The sequence below is a fragment of the Dipodomys merriami genome, unplaced genomic scaffold, assembly GCF_024711535.1.
Source record: "Dipodomys merriami isolate MVZ:Mamm:240054 unplaced genomic scaffold, mDipMer1.0.p SCAF_3, whole genome shotgun sequence".
NCBI classification, from domain to species: Eukaryota; Metazoa; Chordata; class Mammalia; order Rodentia; family Heteromyidae; genus Dipodomys; species Dipodomys merriami.
The window spans coordinates 69822108-69837528 of NW_027204492.1; positions in this window are offsets into that span (position 1 = coordinate 69822108).

Sequence of the window (15421 nt, forward strand, 5' to 3'; positions counted from 1 at the left end):
CAACTTTATCTTGCCAGGCTTGACTGACTTTGTGGACTGATTCTCTAGATCTCAGCCTCTTGAGTAGCTAGGATTATAGATGTGATTGGCTTGCGCTCATAGTGCTTTTCCTTTAACATTTCCCTCACAAATTGTTCTGAGCACTATCTGATAATCTCATACTGTGTATAGAAAGAATTCTGGAGTTCTGACTGCCACTAAATCTGTGTGACTTAGGCCTCTTCCATACTCTACATAGGATCAATGTCCACATTTGTAACATGAAGAGTTCTGCACAGGCAATATCTTTAGTTCTCCATTTCCAACTAGTTAAAAAACATAGTATGTGTAAAGCATAACCTATAAAATCAGATCAATTTAGTTTGCCTATGAAGAAGAGACCAAGAGTTTTGAGCTTCCCTTTCCTTGCAGGAATTTTATAAGAACCAAACGAGGTCCTGTAATAAATCAGAGGAAAATGAATTTTCCAAGTGTCTTTACACAGATGGCATTGTAGCAACTAAGTACAGATTCCTAGGAGGCATGTCTCATCTTTGTTCTCAACAGAGTGCTTATTTTGGAGCACAGAGAACCACAATCTGTCTACTTTTTTAAAGTAAAACCTTCCTCAGCCTCCCTTCTAGATAGTGATGGCCATGTGATATGGTTCTGTCCAATGAGATACAAGTAGAAACATTTGAGTAAGACATTCATGAAGTGCTTTTAAACGAAGATGAACAAGGAAGGGGTGACATTGTCCCAAAATAAATGTACTCATTACCTGACTTAGAAACAGTAACTCGTCTATACATCACCTTTATAATAATAATAATAAAAGAAGAAGATATGCACATTTATTTCTTTTTCCTTGCTAGGACACATACATTAGAGGTAGAACTATGGCAGTGATTTTGAAGGAATGCACTTTAATAAATACTCTTTAAAGAGACTATGTGAAAAGTTAGAAGGTGTTTTTGTCTTTGATAATATTGTAAAGCTAACGTACCACTCTGGCTTGACTTCTTTTGAATTTCTTTATGTGAGTGAAAACTGACTCCTTATCTTGGAAAAACCAATGATATATTTGTGTCCACATGCTGATATTTGATCCTAATCACCGCCATGTGTTTGGGAGAATACTTTTACAAGCTTGATGGAGTAGGATGGAAGACTCCAAGGGGTGTGTTAAAGTGCAAACAAACCATCCATCTGAGGATGATGGGACCTGTTAACCTGAGAATCTTTTTTTTTTCTGAGCTTTCAAATGAATCGACTATTCAAGTTGAGGGGTAGAGAAGAATTTGTTTGAATATAAGTCATCTTATAAATACTGAGCTCTGTTCTGGGAAAGTGAAAAGAATTGAGGGAAATGAGGTAGAGGACTTTGGACTATGCAAAGAGAAAGAAGAATATGAGTGATAAAACATGTGATAATGACAACTAAATTGTTGAGTTATATAAGATAGAAACTAATTTTTCATCTCCCTTATAAAATATTTACCATAATTTTGCATTGCTTAATAATTTTTCCAAAGAATCTTATTAGGGTTGCTGAAAGAGGTGATCAAGGGGTATATTTGTAATAAAATCTCAACCAATTAATATAAATAATAAGCACTGTGGTATTTTTCATAACGAGAAGTCTTAAGGAACTTGGAAGTTTGGTAATTCATTGGCTCTACAAGATCACAGATCTTTCCACTCCTCATGCTCAGTATGTCAGTTCTCTGGGTTGGGTTTCTACAGCAATCAATATGGCACCATAGTTTCTGGTGGCACCATTTTGTTTGATCCAACAAAATCTTGCAATATGGTCCTCAGTGAGTATAGTTCTGTTCCCTAGAGATCATTTGAGAATACTGGATGTTTTCTCTGCTATTGAAATGTGAAAGGCTTGCTATTAGCAGCTAGAAGTAGAGACACAATAGATGCTATAAACATCCTACAACATACAAGTACTACCCAATGAAGAACTATCCAGCCACAAGAATCTATGTAAACCAGCTCTGGAGAAATCAGAATCTAATAGAGGAAAAGATGCTACAGTGTCCCTTTGACATCTGAGTACACTTCACAGGCCAGAATATGAAAATGGTCCAAAGGAGGTTCATAGATCTAGCCTTTTTTAAAAAATTTACTTTATTGCAAGGGTGATGCAAAGAGGAATTACAGTTTCATAAGTATTGAGTACATTTCTTGTCAACTATTGTTACCCCTTCCTCATTTTCTCCCACTTTCCTTCTCCCCAACTCCCTTCCCCACCAAGTTATAAAGTTCATTTCCAACATAGTGTCTTGTGAGTATTGCTGTTGCATTGGTTCACACTTTGTCCTTTGTCTCACCATTTTGATATTCCCATTTACTTCCCCAAATCAGATAAACATACATGCAACACACGGGGTATCAAAATAAAAAACAGTGACAACAGGGGATAAACCAAGGAGGAAAAACATGAAGGAAAAAAGTAAAGAACTTCACACTATACATTAAAACAAAAAACAATAACAAAAAAAAAACCAAGAAACTCTTGTTTCCATATCTTGGAGTTCATTTTGATTAGCATCATTTTATATGGTCATATGTACATAGCTATTGAGCTATTGTGATCCTCTGCTAGGACTATCCTAGACATACACTAACTGTTACAAAAGAGAGAAACCATGGAGCCTATGTTTCTTTGGGTCTGGCTTACTTCACTTAATATGATTTTTTCCGAGTCTTTCCATCTCCTTATGAATGAGGTGATTTCATTCTTTCTGATGGAAGCATAGAATTCCATTGTGTATATATACCACATTTTCTTGAACCATTCATCTACTGAGGGGCATCTGTGTTGGTTCCATATCTTAGCTATGATACATAATGCTGCAATGAACACTGTTGTGCTGGTAGCTTTAGCGTGGCCTTGTTTGTGATCATTTGGGTAAATGCCCAGGAGTGGGATTGCTAGATCATATGGGAGCTCTATGTATAGTCTTTTCAGGAACTTCCATACTGCTTTCCAGAATGAGTGAATCAGTTTACATTCCCATTAACAGTATAGTAGTGTTCCCTCTTAGCCACATCCCCACCAACATCTACTATTATTTGTTTTCTTTGAAATGGCCATTCTAACTGGGGTGAGGAGAAATCTCAATGTGGTTTTGATTTGCATTTCTATTATAGCCAGAGATGTTAAATATTTCTTCATGTGTCAATTGGCAATTCCTATTTCCTCTCCAGAGAAGTCTCTTTTAATTCTTTAGCCCATTTATTAATGGGATGGTGTTTCTTTGAGGATTTGTTGTGGGGGTGTAATTTTTTTAGCTCTAGATATATGTTTTATATGAGGCCTTTGTCTGTTGTATAGATAGTGAAGATCATTTCCCAAGCCATGGGCTTTCTATTTATCTTGCTAGCTAAGTTTTTTTTTTGTTTTGCCATGCGGAAGCTCTAAAGTTTAATGTGATCCTATTCATCCGGGCTTTCTTTGATTAGTTGTGATTCTGGATCTTAGGAAGTTTCAACCCATAACAAGGAGCACTAGTATTTCTCCTATTCCTTCCTGTAATGTTTTCAGGGTATCTGCTCTTACCTCAAGATCTTTGATCCATTTGGAGTTGATTCTGGTACAGAGTTATACTTAAGGATCTAACTTCAGTTTTCTACATGTGTATAGCTAATTCGGCCAACACCATTACTTGAAAAGGTCTTTCTTCCATCTGGATATTTTTGCCCCCTTATCAAAGATTAGGTGGCCATAGGACTGTAAGTTCATGTCTTCATCTTCAGGACTATTCCATTGGTTGAGGTAAATTTGTTTGTTTAGCTCTAAAAGTTTCTGGTCCTGTTTTCTGGGAGTAATACTTCTGACTGTTGCTCTCTGAAGCCCCTATCTTTGCTCTGTCATTTTTCAATGTTCATTATTATCTGTGCCTCCTTCTGAAGTAGACACGTGAGAGTATTTCTTTATGGCTCAGGTGCTAGGACTCCTGACAATGAGCAAAAACATCAGATTTTCGGTTTGAATTTCCGTCTCAGATGAGAGAGAGAGAGAGAGAGAGAGAGAGAGAGAGAGAGAGAGAGAGAGAGAGAGAGAGAGAGAGAGAGAGAGAGAGAGAGAGAGAGAGAGAGAGAGAGAGAGAGAGAGAGAGAGTTTCTTCTTGTGCATAATTTAGCTTTGTGGCCTTCCACCTGGAGTTCCTATTCAATTTAGGATAATCAAATTCATAACAAAATTTTACAGGCCAGGATAAAAATTTCTTTTGCCAATACAATTTTCCCCTGAATTTGCTTTTCAGTTTTTTTGATGGTACTAGGGTTGGAACCCAGTTTCTGGATCTTGCTGGTGTGATGCTTTACCACTTGAGCCTCATTCCTAGCCCTAATTTTTGTTTGTTTTTGCTGAATGTTTTGACATAAGATCTCACAAACTTTTCTGCCTGGGATGGCCTTGAGCTATAGTCTTTGCGCTCTTAGCCTCCCACATAGCTAGGATTATAGGTATAAGCCACCTACACCAGGCTACCCTTGAATTTAATTCACCATTCCCACCCACTTTGCCTCCTTATGGTCACACCAATTGCATCTTTAAAGTCACATACAAATCAGTACAAATTTATTTTTATTATTGCTTTACACTGGTATCTTTTCAGTATGATAGTATCAAAAATAGTTACAAAAAACACATGCTACATTAACCTATGTATTTTTAATGATTTAAGAATCTTTTTTATTAATTTTTATCATCTTTCTTCATGCAAATTTGAGTTACTGTGTAGTGTTTTTTAGTTCCAGCCTGAAGGACTCACTGTACAATTTCCTGTAGAAGAGATTTGCTAGTAATTAGTTATTTTAGTTTTAACCTAAATAGCAATATCTCCTTGGATTGTTTAATGTCTTTTTGAAATAGGGGCTCACTATGTAGCTCCAGCTGGCCTGAAACTCTTTATAAAGCCCAGATAGATCTTAGTCAAAATCTGCCTGCTTTATAGTCTCCCATGTGTTTGGGTAATTTGATGTGTACCATCATATCTAGCGTCTTCAATTTCGATGTACAGCTGTAATGAGTTTGTTGAAGGGAGTGGCACCCACAGTACCATGGAACAAGACACACCAGCCTTCTCCATGCACAAAAAAAGTAAAAGAAAATAGTTATTCTTGCTGTCCAAATAAGGTATCATGATGGCTTAGTGACATCCAGCACTTTCCTGAGTTTCCAATGAATCTCCAAACCTCAGGTGCATGACTGGAGAGAGGTCAGTGGCATGAAAAGATAAGTGAGGGCAATAGTGAACTGTAAATGGTTAAAGAACAGAGAAACTCTACCTGTCTTGAACTTTAAATTTAAAAATAAAATTAAGAATGCTAACATATAGTGCTAAGCAAAATGGAAGGAGGAGAGTCCTCTCACTAGGGCTGCAAGCAAAAGGAAAAAAGGAAACCCTTTTTGGGAGACTCCATAGACACACACAAGCTGGATACAAACAGCTGGTGCTCTGCAAAAATAATAAACTTGAAGATAGGAGATCTGCATCCCACACAGCAAGCAGACATTGGAGAAGTGGCCCCTGATGATTTCCAACTCACCCACTAGAACACATCTCACAGTACAGATCTTAAAGACAAATTCCTCAGCTGGGAGCAGCAGAAGACACTGTAGTTTCATATCTCCAAGCCTCCAATGCCTTTTGTAAACAAATAATCACACTGACCACCCATGTTGACCCACAAAACTAGTTGGGACATAAAACTACATGGGTAAACACTAAAAAACTCCTGCACTGGGAGTGATGCCCAGTGCTTGTGTGGCACAAGCATGAGCCTTTGGTGCAACCTGGTGCTAGGTGAGTGGAGTGACTTGGAATGTCAAAAACGTAAACAAAGTAGGAGTCCAGGGAATTGAATACAGAGGGAGCCAGGGAGTCAGCATGAGCCTGAATGATGTAGAAATCACTGTGAGTGAAATAGAGAATCAGCTCAGAGTCAGTATGAGTAAAGAATGAGTCTAGACTGAGCTCAGGTTATGAGTTGCTGTCTGCTGGGAACCAGGAGTAAGGCTACAAGCCAGTTGAAAATAGCATTTTCTAGCTTCTATGCTGAGAATCAGGATTAGTGTCTTGCAAGTGCTAGGTGAGTGCTCAGCCATGGAGCTACAGCATCAAATCACACAACACTCTGTGTTATAATTTGTTTTACTTTTTAAAAATGCCCTAGAGCCAGGTGTCAGTGGCACATGCCTATAATCTTAGCTACTCAGATGTCTGAGATCTGGTGATCGTGGTTCAAAGCTAGCTCAGACAGGAAAGTCCATGAGCCTATTATCTCCAATAAACTACCACACACACACACACACACACACACACACACACACACACACACACACACACACACACAAAATAAAAAGTCAGAAGTGGCTAGCCTGGAGTACAAAGCTCAGGGACAGCACCAGGCCTTGAGGTCAAGCTCCAAGACCAGAACAAACATATGCCCCAGAATCAGGTGTGCTGTCTTACACCCATAATCCTAGTTACTTGGGAGGCTGAAATTTGAAGGATTAGAATTCCAAACCAGCTCAGACAAAAAAGTGACAAACATCCACCTCACCTAACAGCTTGGCATAGTGACTCCCACCTGTATTCTAGCTATGCAGTAGACTAATATTGGAAGGATTTTGCTTCCAAGCAACTCCTGCAAAAAGTTCATAAGACTTCATCTCAAAAGGAATAGGAGAATGTGGTGATATGTGTCTATAGCTCCAGCTATAATAGGAAACATAAATAAGATTGCGTATCAACTTGCCAATGCAAAAAACAAGACCCTATCTTAAAACAAAACGAAAATGGCTAAAGGCATGGCTCAAGTGGTAGAGCTACTTGCTAAGAAGTATAAAACACTGAATTCAAACCTCAGTACCACACACACACACACACACACACACACACACACACACACACACACACACACACACACACACACACACACACACACACACACACACCAAAAAAAGAAAGAAAAAATGCCCTGTGGAAAAGAAAATTCACCCATCTCAACAAATGAGAAATACTGACTTGATGTTTTTGTTTGTTTTGGTTTTGATTTTGATTTTTTAATTTTATTGTCAAGGTGATATACAGAGGGGTTGCAGTTACATTAGAAAGGTAGTGAGTACATTTTTTTCAATCTTGTTACCCCTTCCCTTATTTTTTTCCTACTTTCCCTTCCCCCAAACTGCCCCCCTCCAGTTGTACAGATGTACAGATCATTTCCAATGTATTGTCTTGTGAGTATTGCTGTTGCATTAAATTATTTTTTGTTTGTTGTGTTTGGGGCTTGGGGTTTTTTCTTCTTTTATTTTGTACAGTTCTAGTGGTTTTTCTTTACTGTTTTTATTTTCTACATATTTTAGAATATTCTTTCCAATATTATTCCTAATACTATCACACTACTTTCCTCCCTCCACTTTTCCATCTTGCTTTTTCTCTTTTTCTTTCCCTATTACACTTATGCCTTTAAATTTTTCTACACCTTAAAATTTTTAATCCTAATTTTTTAAATCCTAATGTATCTTTTATGTGTCATAGTTCCATTCCTTTATAATCTCAACTGGGAAGTGTAGTTGATGTTTACACTTTTATTTTTACTACATTGAAATGTTAGATTTCATTTATATTGCTCTCTCCCTTTCCTCTGAGTGGTAGCTATAGTGTAGAACTGCTATAATAAAAACTACATACTTTGAAGAAACTATATAACTTTAAAGAAAGAAGTTAAAGAAGACAATGGAAGACTGGCCTCCTGCATCCATTGACTGGTGGAATTAATATTATAAAAATGGCTATACTGGGCTGGGAAGGTGGCTCAGTGGTAGAGTGCTTGTCTTGCATGCATGAGGTCCTGGGTTTGATTCCTCAGCACCACATAAGCAGAAAAAGTGGGAAGTGGCGCTGTGGCTCAAGTGTTAGAGCACTATCCTTGAGCTGAAGAGCTCAGGGACAGCACCCAGGCCCAGAGTTCAGGCCCCACAACGGCAAAAAAAAAAAAAAAAAAGAAGAAGAAGAACAAGAAGAAAAGCAAAGAAAGAAAAGAAAAGAAAAGAAAATAGCTATACTACCAAAAGCAATTCAATCCAATCCCATAAAGATTTTTTTAAGTGTTAAATATCATAAAAAGAATTAAATACTTAAGAGGGCATACTTGATAAAGGCTTGAAAGGCCTTATCATCTGTTGAAGCTGCCTCTTCAAATTATAATTTATAATCAGGCAAAGTTCATGTCATTCATAGCAACTTGCAAGTGACAAGAGGTAGCTAAACACATACCAACATGAGACTTTTAACAATTATCACTAGAGTCAGAGGCTAAGTGCACAAATAATTGGATTAAAAGGTACCATTGGTAATATAAACAATTGCTTTTTTTCAGGGGCATAACTAAGGTTACTAGATTTCTAGTTTTTCTTATTCTTTTTTTTTTTCGCTTTAGCTTTTTTCTTTTAATATCTTTTAGGTATACAAAAGAGTTTCAGTTCAACATGTCAACTGATGAGTACTATGCACTTTGATCCATGGCACCCCTTCCATCTTCCTTCATCTTCATTTGTATGCAATACTATAAATTCTGTATCAATACTTAAGAGTCTGGTATCATATTCTGTTATTCTAGTTTGAACAAATAATATGATTAACATAACAAGATCCCTCAATTGCAATGGATTTAAAAGATAGGAAGTTATTGCTCACATAAAATTTAAGTGAGTGGTCCAGGACTATGATGGGCACTTATCAATCTTCCATTTTCATCTTTTATTTTCATTTTTATAAATATGTATTAATTGTGGCGATTAATGAGTTTAGAGACTGTTTTCATCCATGCATACAACTTTCGCTAATCACATTCAATCCCCTTTATTCACTCTCACCTTGTACTTCTTTCTCAACCTCACTATTTTAGATTCAGATTGATTTGTTTTAGCTTCCATATATGAGATAGAACTACTTGGTTTTTGCTTGTTTCACTTAACATAATGACCATCTGTTTTGCTGCAAAAAAAATTCATTTTTTTTCACGACAGAATAATAATACACTCATTTGTTGATGGGCAGCTAGGCTGATTATCTCAGGTATTGTGAATAGTGCCAGTTGCAGATATCTCTATTATATGCTGTTTTCATCCCACTTAGATATATATTCAGAAGTGGAATAACTATATCATATGGTATATTATTTTTAATTTTATTGAAGAACCTATATATTGGTCTCCATAATGACTGTACTAATTTAAATTTCCACATCTTCACTAGTATTTTGAATTCTGTTTTTATTTTGCTTTTGATAATAACTATTCTAACTGGGGTAAGGTGGTTTCTCATTATAGTTTTGATTTTCATTTCCCTGATACATAATGATATTAATGGTCATTTGCATTTCTTTTCAGAATTGGATAGGCTGTGTTTTTACTTGTTTTAGGTCTGAGATGTAGGTCTTTGATGCATTTCGAGTTGAGTTTTTGTTAGAATGAGAAGTAGGAACCCAATTTCAATCTTTGGCATGTGGCTATTCAGCTCTCCCATTGCCACTTCTCAATGAGATGGTCTTTTCTATCGGGTGTGTTTTGGATGCCTTTGTCAAGAATCAGTTGGCTCTAGATGCACTGGCTTATTTTTGGGCTCTATCCTAGCCCATTGGTCTGTGTCTGTTTACACTAGGCTCTTTTTAAATCATTATTTTGTCATCTTTACAAATGTGCACATATTCATATTATAGTTTCGGTGGCTGCATTTCAGCCATCAGGAGAAGTAAGAAAAGAAGGAGATGCACATGGTTTACTTTTAATAGAGGGACAATTGGTCACACTTGAACCATTTTGGCATATACAATTGGTTGGATTGTAAACATACATATATATATATACAACTGACAAGGAGACTGGAAAACGCACCCACCCTTCATTTTGGACAACCATGTGCCCAGCTTAAATTTGAGACTTCTACTTAAAGGAGAAAGGGAAAGACTGGGTTTAGAGAATAACTGACCATGTACATATTTACTCAAAAGACCCCAGGTCCTACATTCTCTTTTGTGTCAAAGGAAACCTATATTCCTGAAATAAAAGAGAAATTTCCTGATTAGAACCTACCTTTCTGATTTTTATCATCCTAATTACCAATTTCCTTGGCAGTGGCTTTTTTTTAAGGAAGTAGGGAGTAAGGCCTGTGATTTGTTTGAAGATATGAACTATCATCAACTCATCCAAAACTAGGAAGGGGATTCAACTCCATATTCCATCAGGTAGAAAGAGGAACCCCAAGCCAAGCGCTTTTGCTCATGTCTGTAATCCTAGCTGCTCAGGAGGCTGAGATCTGAAGATCACAGTTCAAAGCCAGCACGGGCAGAAAAATCAATGAGAATCTTATCCCCAATTAACAACCAGAAAACAGGAAGTGGTGCTGTGGCTCAAGTGGTAGAGCACTTGCCTTGAGCTGAAGAGCTGAGGAACAGCACCAAGGCCCAGAGTTCAAACCCCATGACTGACAAAAAAAGGACAGAGGAACCCCAACTTGTTCACCAGATAAACTTTAGAACTGTTACAGAACCTTGTGGAGGAATGGTATAATGAGGTACTTTAGGATGGACTCTATGTATAAGGATGTTAAGCTTCATTGAGGCCTTTGTATACTCTACCTGGTACAAATATTGTAAGCTTGAAGTATGAAGATATGCTAGCAATGATGGATTGATGTCCAAAATGTTTTGGCCCATGATATTTTAGACTTTTGTGAGACCTTTGGGAAGGGAAAAGAACCTTCCAATACTGCAAAGGAATTTCCCATAAGCATTGTCAGGTCAGCTGACATTTCAAGGCAAGATTGTTTCTCACAGGAAATTCAAAACAAAACAGAAATGTTGGTGGATCCAGTTACAAGACCCAAAATAGGTCATTAAAAAGACAGAAGGCAGTATAACTCCCCTTTATTACCATACCCAGAAGGCTCCTCTTGCATACTCTTGTACTTGGAGTTACTATAAGTCAGCTACATAGCAGAAAAGATTATCAGCTGTGCTCCATTTCTACAGAGCAAGGGTGAAAAGAATAAATCAACCACTGAGATGCAGGTCAAGCAGATGGAGGGATAGGCTTTAGGGAGAGTATCTCACAGTGTAAATGAGGAAGGCCTTAGAAGATTCTCTCCCATTCACTAGAGTAGCATCATTTTCAAGCTAGACCATTTTGTGTTCTCACTTAAAACCAGTCAAACTTCTAGTGGTCCCTAAAGACCAAGTTCCTTAAAATGGAGCACAAAATTCATCATCTGACCTCTGCCACTTCCCCAGACAAAGTGTTCCCCAAACACACTTTAATATTTCTGGCTTGTATGCCTTTGTTTAATATTTTTATGTCCCCTGTATATTAGTTAGGGTTCTTTGGTCATAAGCAACAGAAATAAGCTACGATGTATTCTTGACACAGCAGCCACAGCGGTCCTTTTGACAAATAAATCACATTGGGACATATTTCTTATGGAAGCCTCCAGCAGATCTCTGGCTGAGAGCAAAAGCCAAGTGACTTACAGTGGCTTTTTAAAGGCCTGCGTAAAGCTTGCTCCTTTCCTATTTCTCTCCTTTTACTCATTTTGCTCCAGCCACTCTGGTCTCTTTGCTACTTTTCAAACACATCATCAGGCATGCTGTTATCTTAATCCTTTTGCACAGATTGTACCCTCTCCTTAAATGCATCTTCCCCCAGAAAACAACATGCCTTCTTCCTTATATTTCTTTGTTCATATAATTTATTTAGTAAGACCTAACTTAAGCACTATATAAATTGCAATGTGCTTTCTCTCAGAATTCCTCATCTACTTTATTCTGCTCTGTTTTGTTTTTGTTTTTGTTTTTGTTTTGGTCATGGGGCTTGAACTCAGGGCCTGGGTTCTGTCCCTGAGCTCTTTTGCTCAAGGCTAATGTTCTATCACTTGAGCCTCAGCCCCACATCTGGCTTTTTTGTGGTTTATTGTAGATAAGAGTCTTGTGGGTTTTCCTGCCCAGGATGGCTTTGAACCACAATCCTCATTGCTCAGCTTCTTGAGTAATTAGGATTACAGTCATGAGCCACTAGTGCTCTGCTGTTCATTGGTATTGCTTGAGCTCTTGGAATAGTAACTGATACATACCGCAAATACACAACAATTTTTTTAATTCATTATTAAAGCAGATAATATGTAAGCTAAGTAGAAAGAGAATTGACCTGAATGATATATGAGCTAGCTCGGAAAACTGTAGCAAGCATTGCAAAAGGAAAAAATAAAAGAACAGGCTTTCTCTATCATAACCTACTGTCAAAATAACTAATCCAGTTCTGCGAATTAAGTCAGTTCCCCCTTTCAACATTCTCACCCACTCCTCCTACCTCCCTTCCTCTCACTTTTCTTAATTTTTAGGTTAGGTATTGAATTGATGAAGATGCACTGTATTCATAAACTGCTTTGTTGAATGCCAACTCTTTTGTACATCTACTTAAAGATAACAAAAATATTCAAAAAAGATAGAAGCCAGTCTCACAAGAAAAACATGAATCCCTACTACTGACCTTATCACCTCTGAAAGTTCTAACACTCAACACTGTTACATTGGGACTAAATTTCAACATGGGCATTAGAGAAGACAAACTGTATCTACATCACAACACCTCCACTTGAATATTACACAAATGTCTTCATCTTAACATATTCCAATTGAACTCTTGATTCCAACTACAATCCCTCAAAATTCTAATTAGCTTCTATATCTCAAAACTGAAACCACTATCTAGCATTGCTCAAGATAGAAATGTAGGCACCTGCTTTGAGTTATTTCTTGCCTTACACTTTAATTAAAAATTCCATTTTTATTTAAAAGACATGACCCATATCTATGCTTGCTGGGTACTTCTGGCTCAGGATTGTAATCCTTATTACTCAGGCAGCTGAGATCTGGTTCAAAGCCAGCCAAGGCAGAAAAATCCACAAGAATCTTATCTTCAATTAGTCAGCAAAATGTCAGAGCTGTGGATCAGGAGGCATAGTGCCATCCTTGAGTGAAAAAGCCAAAAAATATACCCAGGCCCTGAGGTCCAGTCCCACTACTGGCCCAGAAATATACATACCCCACATACATGCTCTTGTCTCTATCTCCATTGCAACCACCTTTTATCTAAGCTACCATCATCTCTTGCTTCCACTAATTTACCATACTTCCTTTTTTGCTATCTCTACTATATATGCCACACTATAAGTTTTTTTATGTACCAGTCCCAGGGCTTAAAATTAGGGCCTTACACTCTCATTCAGCTTTCTGGTTAACAGCTAGTGCTCTAACAGTTGAGCCACACCTCCAGTACAAGTTTTTGCTGATTATTTTGGAGAGGGAGTCTTTAGAGCTTTTCTGCCTGAACTGGCTTTGAACCATGATCCTCTGGACCTCAGCCTCTTGAGTAGCTAGGATTATAGGCATGAGCCCACTAATGCCAAGCTGGCAAAGTTTCATAAACATAAATTAAGCATGATTCCTCTGCTTTATGCCCTACAATGACTTCCTATTGCATTTTTGATAAATCGTAAACTCTGTACTTTTACCAACAAGGTCCTTCATGATCTACTCATTTTTACCCCTTTAACTTAATTTTGTACTAATCCTCCTCTCATTGATTCTGCTCTAGTTGCACTGGTATTCAGTGCTTTGAACTCTCCAGCTTTAAAATTTTTTAAACATGCTGTTACTCTTCCCTGGAATGCAATTTCCCAAAACATTTATTTCTTTTTGTTCTTTGGGTCTTGGCGTAAAAGTAAAATTCCTTTGGAAGCTTCTCCTAAATATATGTACAAACAATCACAAATTTCTTCTCCCAACTATACCATCATTCTGTACTTCAATACTTATTTGTATAATTTCAAACATTGCAAATAGATTCTATTTATTCATTTCTCTATTTGTCTTTTCTGTCTCTGTCCCCTACTAGACTATAAACCCAATGAAGGAAGAGATATTTTGTCACTCATAGATATATACCCAACATATGGCACAATCCTGCTATGTTAGACACAAACTAAGTCCTTCTTGGGGAAGTGAATCAATAGATTAGCTCACATGTGAAGGATAGTTGAAGATTACTAATTTTGCAGCTTTTTGCACTCAAGGCTGGTGCTCTACTACTTGAGCCATATCCCCAATGTCAGTTTATAACTGGTTAATTGGATATAAGAGTTTCATGGACTTTGCCCCCCTCAAGCTGGCTTTGAACCAGGATTCTCAGATCTCAGCTTCCTGAGTAGCTAGGATTATAGGTGTGAGCCACTGGTGACAAGTTTAACTTTGTAATCTTAGGACTCCTCTTACTCCAATATGTTATAACCTTGTAATTCTGTCATTCTATGCTATTAAATTAAAATTGCCAGGTTCTTTGATGTGAATCCATGTAGTTCCATCTATTAGAAAAGGCACTCACCTGGGAACTATGTTTGCAAGACGTAGGATTGCTGAGTATGCAGCCAAGGCTTCCCTGCAGCTAGATGCCAACGTCCAAGCTCAAAAAAAACTAAATTACTATCTCTTATAAATTCAAGGAAAAGAACTAGGAAGGTGGAACATGTTTTGTCGGAACTGGACGGAGGTCAAGGGGAAGAGACACAGATAAATGGAGAAAGGAAAGTGGGCAAATACAGTCATAATATTCAATGTACGTAGGTAAAAATGGAACCAGGTAACTTGGGTGGAGTAGGGCAGGATGGATGAGAGTAAAAAAGGGGTGACATCGATCAAGATGTATTGTACTGGGGCTGGGAAGGTGGCTCAATGGTAGAGTGCTTGCCTTGCATGCATGAGGCCCTGGGTTCAATTCCTCAGCACCACATAAACAGAAAGGGCCGGAAGTGGTGCTATAGCTCAAGTTGCACAGCGCTAGCCTTGAGCTGAGGTGCTGAAGGACAGCGCCCAGGCTCAGAGTTCAGGCCCCACGACCAACAACTACAACAAAAAAAGATGTACTCATAAACACGTTGAATTGTAATCCTTTTGTGCAACTACTTAAAATTGAAAAAAAGGAGAAAAAAACAAAGAGGTCTTTAACTACTATTTTTAGTCACATGTTAGATATTTTTGCATCCTGAATTTTATTGATTCCCCAAATATGTTAAATTCTCCACTAGAAGAGAGATTTATCTCTAACTTACCCCCAATTAGATAATTACATTGTAAATAGAGCCTCATTCAGAAATACATAAATTCAATTTCCAGGATTTTAATAAAATGTAGAGAAGACAGTTCCATGTATACTGGTTCTTCAAGGAGACTGATGGCTGGATGTTGGCTTAGTTCAGTAGTCTGTGACTACATCTGGTAAAAGTAAAACTGTGACAGCACCTCAGTGCTAGCTAAGTGCTTCCATCTGTGGTTCACTCCAGCCCCATGTGGTAGGCACACTGGTCTTTAT